Raw genomic sequence first — 6,524 nt, 5'->3', positions numbered from 1 at the left:
AAAAAAACACAATGTGATTAATGCAGAAATCACACATGTTGTGCTTGGGAATTGTTCCTTATTGAAAAATTCACAAAAATGATACAGCATTACTTTGAAAAAGGTGATAAAACATGATACAACACCAAACTTATTTAAATTGATTATAGTTTATGAATGATGCTAAACTTATTTAAATGGATTATAGTTTGAATTAAAGAATTTACTCGTTAGGTCTAATGACATTATCAGATAAATATAAAACATCACACATTAGTACTTAAATCCAAAAATAAATTTGTCCAGGACTACATTTCTACAAGAAACTTCCTAAAATATTTAAAAGACCACAAATAACTACAGTTATGTTTGACGGATGCAATTGATTTGCAACGTGGGTCATTAGTCCACGTTGTATGGAATGATTAACATTGTATTGTACTCTAATCAGTTTTTGCACTTATCATTGTAACATTATGTGAATCCTGTTCTGTTGAGATGGCCTCTATTGCTCCTTTCTGTTTTCTCACCGGTATCTTGGTATACTCTGTATTCTTGTGATTGTGTTTAGGTTTTTCTGCTTTCTTGGATGCAGAAAATTCTAAAGCTGCGTATGTCAGCTTGTTAGCGGATGCCCCTTGCTTGGCCTGTAAAGCCAATTTTTGGTAACGTTGTTAGCTTATCCATTTGTCCAACTTTGAAAAACTACTGATAATTTTCTACATATAGTTCTAGGTAAAGGTCAAGGTTGTGGAGCAAGCAGGAGAATTGCATTTACTTGGTTGTGTGGAGAAAGACACAGCTGTGAGTTAGTAGAGGGCATAAATTTAAGATAATCACAAAAATTGAAAATTGAAGGATCGGTGTGAGAAAAATTCTTTATGCAAAGGAAGGACAAGAAGGTCAAAATCTATGTAAACCAAGAAAAAGGAAGGACAGATTCTTAAAGAGGGAAAAGCTGTATGGATTGGAGAATGAATGGAAATTTTAGATTGGGTTAATTGGTGTGAAAATACATTCACATAGCTTTGTTTGGTAAGAATGGTCTATTTATCTTCTCTCGAATGGTTGTATGATTCTTGAACTGTAGTTTCCTCTGGGAATAATGATGATGGACTAGCAGCACAATAGTAGCGTGAGTGGACTGGGTGTCCATGACAGAGAATATAACCAATATACTAAGAATTGGTTTATTAAATTGTGACATTAGATCTTAGTTTCCTGTAGATTACTTTGCTATACTTTCTCACCTGTATCTCGGCATACACTGCATTCACATCACTGCGGTTAGGTTTTTGTGTTGTCTTGGAGTCAGAAAAATCAAGAGTAGCATATGTGAGGTTGTTACTGACTGCAGCTTGCTTGGTCTGTGAAAGAGAAGGATTGGTAAATTAGTTAATTCCCTCTGTATGTAAAAAGTTCAGAAATATCATAGAAACATTCACCAATATAAATCTCCACCTTGGTTAGTCCCATAATGCAGTTGATAAAGCCAACTGTTCCATGCCATAAGCATTATGATGTACCTGGCTCCATCCATGATTGATAGGGAGGCAGCTGTAATTGAGCTCAGCGTCCATTGATATGCGTGTGGGGGTGGGTGCAGGAGTGTGTGGGGTTGGAAATCATCTGTGGACTATTTTGTACATTACTTTATATGGTAGGGAACCTCCCATCACTTTGCTCTAAGAATCAGCTCCCACAGCTAACCATTCAATGCATCATTGATTTTGGTTCCCCAGAAATCGCTTCCAATGTCCTTCACGATTCCTCACCTGCACCGCGGCATACACTGTATTGCGTTCACTTCTCTTAGGTTTTCCTGCTTTCTCCAGGCCAGAAAACTCCAAAGAAGCATATATCTGCTTGTTATTTTCCACCTTTTGCTTGATCTATAAAAGTCAAGGTATTGGAATTTAATTCATTCAGTCTTTATATGAAAATTCAAACACAGTAAAAGAAATACTCACTGGAATCTCCTACATGGTATTTCCTATAGCTCAACTGTAAAGACAACTGTGCTGTTCCAAACCAATCTGTAAGAAACCAGTGGTGCTCAGCTCCCTCCCAGAGTTGTCCAGGGAGGGTGGCCAATGACCTGAATGCCCCTTTTCTGGGGAGGGGAAGGGGGAAATCTGAGGTGCTGTGCGATGCGCCAATTGTCTGTTCGAAAGAGGTGCATGAAACAGTTTCCAGTCAGCTGTGATGTCTGTCGAGTAGCCTAGTTTGCTGCACTCACTATCTAGGCTCACGAATAAAAAAAATGATAAATGGGATAAGTTGCAGTGTTCCTGTATAATCGAACTAGAGGCCCATTTAAGTATATATTCCATATCCCTATGTACTTACCTCTTGAAACTCATGATAGAATCTGCTTCTACCGCCTTACCAAAACACCACCTTGTGTGAAAACAATCTGCTAAAGTTTCCTTTCGCTCCTTGTGACAATCGTATACATGTCCTCTATTTGATGATCCCCTTAACAAAGGAAATAGTTTATTTCTATATACACTGTCAAAATAATTACTAATTTGGTAAACTTCCATCAGATCCCCTCTTGACCGTCTAGCTCCAATGAAAACAAACCATGCTTTGGAAATCTTTTCTGCAGGAATTGACATCTACCCTGAAGTGAGATGGCCAAAATGAGGCACGTGGGCTTCAATCCATTACGGTTAGAATAATACGATTGCAAGTGTCGATGTCATGCTTTTCAGCTGTACCTTGGCGTAAACTGTCCTGTCTTCCTGATGTCTCGGTCTTGAAAATTTATTGGAACTTTTCATATCCAGTGTGACATAAGTCACTGTCTCAGCTTCTCCTCCATACATTGCCTGTGAATCACAAACTGCGACTCTCAATGTTTAACTCAATGTACAGGAATGTTTTCTCAAGCCTGGTTGGCCTGAACATTATGTCACCTATGTTGCATTGGTGCCTTATATTGGTGTGAACACAATTTGAATGACATAGTGAAGCGGGCAATCAGGTAAGTAATATTTTGAAAACATCCTCATATAATTATAAACAACACAATCCTTTTCAATGTTATCAATCACCTTTAGGTATGAAACACCATGTGGGATGGTTATTACCTGCTGGTTAAGATTGTTCGAATCATTCTGTTTCCTGTGTAATCCTAAAATGAATGAAATATCATAAATGAAATTTTTGTTGAATCGCCAATGGAGAATGAAAAGTGTGAGAAATTATTGGACCCTTAGAGTGTCTAGGTCGATTTTTCTATAACAAGCAGTCTCTGGGTTACTGGAGGAATATCACACTTGCACACTTACGTGTACTAAAATCAAGCATTCATTATTAACCGGAACAAAATTATTTAATTCTTACCTTTCGTTTTCTTTAATTTGGATCGCTTTCTAAAGTACACTAACAGCACCAACAAAGCCAACCCCACTGCAGGTCCAACGATCTGTAACCACTTTCGAAGTTTATTTTCCTCTGTAGGAAAGATCATAATAATGATACAATGATCCATATATTATATTGTCAAGACATCTCAAATCGCTTTATACAATGACTGTAAAATATTGTGATCGTGTACTTTTGTGCAATCCCGGCATCCAATTTTTGCACAGTAATGCCCCACAGTCATAGGGTAAGCCACCAGTTTGGGGATAAAAACAGAAGTCTGTGGGAACACTCAGCAGTCAGGCAGCGTCTATAGAGAAAGGAAAGTTAGTCAACTTTTCAGGTCCACAACCCATCGTCAGAACAGGACTCACTTTCTTTCTCCATATATACTGCCTGATCTGCTGAGTGTTCCCAACGACTTCTGTTTTTGTTTTCAGATTTGCAGCATCTGGATTTTTTGATTTGGGAGACTGTTTGGTCTGGAAACCGGGAGATGAGAGATGGAGCTGCACATTATGAGCTTATGGTTTAGAGTTTCAGCAATTACACAATCCTCTTGAAAAAAAAGTGTTTAAGGGCAAATTACGATGTTATGTTTTTCCATTTAAAAAATGGAAACCGGGATGTCTCATGTGACTTGTCTCCTGCTTCGCCATCGGATTACGTTTTAAAAAAATGTATTCGATCATTTTTATTGAACAATAGGGGAAATGAGAAAGCAAGTTAATTATTTTGTGGAGAAAAAGCTGTAGACAATGAAACCTCCAGGGAATAATAATAAATAATAAGTATTGCATTGTTATAATGCCTCATTACATAATGCTGGTGTCTCAAAGTGCTTTGTAGGAAATTATATTTTTGATTCTATATTTTGTGGGTGAATATATTTATTATTAGTAAGGAGAACGGGGGCAGGTATCTCAGTTATTTTGCAGGGAGACAGCTGGAGAGAGAGACATCTATTTTACTGAAGTTATTTAATATAATGGCGATATTGAAGACAGGTCTTGAAGTGAAACAGAGGGGACATAAAGCAACTCCTAGTTATGAAATGGGGTGGAAATTCATATTTCATATCGCATTCTTGAATACAATATATTGTAAATGAAAGGTTTGAAATCTGAATTGTGAATATTTTCAAGGGCAAGTGATACTTTGCATTCATAGCAATTCAAATGTTATGCATTAAAAGGTGAAAGTGGTTTATATTTTACATGAAGGAAATTATATGGCTGTCGTTCATGGTGTGAATTAAAAGAAGAAAATTCTCTTGCGAAGACCCTTAACGCTAATTGACACTGAGACTGCTGTATTCCTACCTTTGTCAGGAAGGTAAACCGTGCAAATGGTGTAGTTGCGAATTCCTGGAGTCTGGAGGCTGATGTGAGACACACAACAGGTATAAACTGTCCCATTCTGGACAGACTGTGTCTCCTCCACAGAGCTGGAAGCTTCAAACAGTCCCTCAGTGTTCTGTCGTTTAGTGGTATGTATCCCAGTTGTAATTTCTGTGCCGTTTTTAAACCATGTGAAGGTGAGATTCTCGGGTAAAACGCTGCTGTTTTACACACGAGAGTCGAAACACAGAAGGATGTCTTTGAGGATCTTTGCACGAATTATTCAGAGGAATTGGGGGCACTGCAATAAAAATCTTTGATATAACGCCTTATCACGTCTCAAATCGCTTCGCAGGTTTAACTATGAAGTGTATTGCGTGTATTTGTTTTCCTACGCGACAGACAATTTTGTGCACAATAATATCTCACGACAGCTATCAAGTGAATTATGAAACTCAACAGCTATTAGTGTAATTTTCTAAGTCAACTCCCACTAACCTATAATATTTCGCAACATTATTTAATCTTGAGTATGGTATATGGGGGATAGTTTCGAAGTTTACAAGACTCACAAAATAAATAACAATGTAGAACTTGCATTTGGTTATTGCAAAAAGATTGTAAGCGCCTTCAGCGAGAGGGAGACAGATGAGTGGATTAGGCATAGAAATGGCACACGAAATGTAATGCATACGAATTTGAGCTTACACTCGACAGACTGTGGTGAATAATAAGAACCAATATATTTTAGATGATAAATCATTATAAACTCCTTCCCGAAATCCATCCTTCTCGCCCTTCCCTCTCTCCTCGCAAATCCCACCTGAAGACACACCAGTTTGACTGTCCTTGTGGCCATCTCCCCTCCCAGCTCGGTCTCAGCTCCGGCAGCCCCTCAGCCTTTGTAAAGCGCTTTAAGATTCTCCCCCAACAATGAGAGACTTTTCATAAATGTAAATGACTGATCGAGTAAACATTTTCGTGAGTCAGTCTGCATTGCACAGTGATAGGCTCCAGAATCCCGGTGGCGTGAGTAAATAGTTAAGCTCTCTGCCTTATAATGACACTCATCATATACCGTTAAATGTGATCCAGTCCCATTTACTGTTGTTTTTCCCGGAGTCACCGCTGCACAGTAATAGATTCCAGAATCCTGGTGGTGCACATCCAAGAGTTTGAGGAAGGCTCTTCCTGTACTTTCCTGACCAAATTCTTTCTTAGGATCATTTCTCAGGTATTCACTCTCTCCCTGTTATTACAATCTTAGTGTCGGGGAAGTTACAGGAGAACTTCATACTTTCACCAATGTTTACAGCGACGTGTTCGGGATGTTGAGTTACTTGGATCGATGTCCCGTCAGCAACTGTCAGAAATAAATTCAAATATTGTTTTGAAAGAAAAGTACTGCGACAAAGAGATAAACACAGAGTAAGTTAGAGATACGATACACTGCATAAATGGATACAACTAGAATAAGAACTTTATCCTTGTCCTTTTTCAGCAAACTGTGATATTGAATAAGGACAAACCTTTAGGAATGATCCACATGAGAGACAGACACTGAAACACAACACTCGCCAACATCCTGATCTCTGACTGAGACAAACCCTAAAGCGGTCACTGATCTGTTACAAGGGGTTGCAGTCAGTTGAGATGAGATGTGTGAGAGTGATGTTGACTTCCTGTCCCTGTGGCGCAGTTGGGCTCCAATTCTGGTTTTATAAAATGCTTTCAGACTATCGCCTTATGTGAACGGTGTTATATTAGTGAGACCCCGAGAGACCCGAATGAGTCGCCTTCTCACAAATCTGGAGAGCACAGCTTGTCCATTCC

The sequence above is a fragment of the Callorhinchus milii genome, unplaced genomic scaffold, assembly GCF_018977255.1.
Source record: "Callorhinchus milii isolate IMCB2004 unplaced genomic scaffold, IMCB_Cmil_1.0 Scaffold14, whole genome shotgun sequence".
NCBI lineage: Eukaryota > Metazoa > Chordata > Chondrichthyes > Chimaeriformes > Callorhinchidae > Callorhinchus > Callorhinchus milii.
This window is presented reverse-complemented; position numbering follows the sequence as displayed.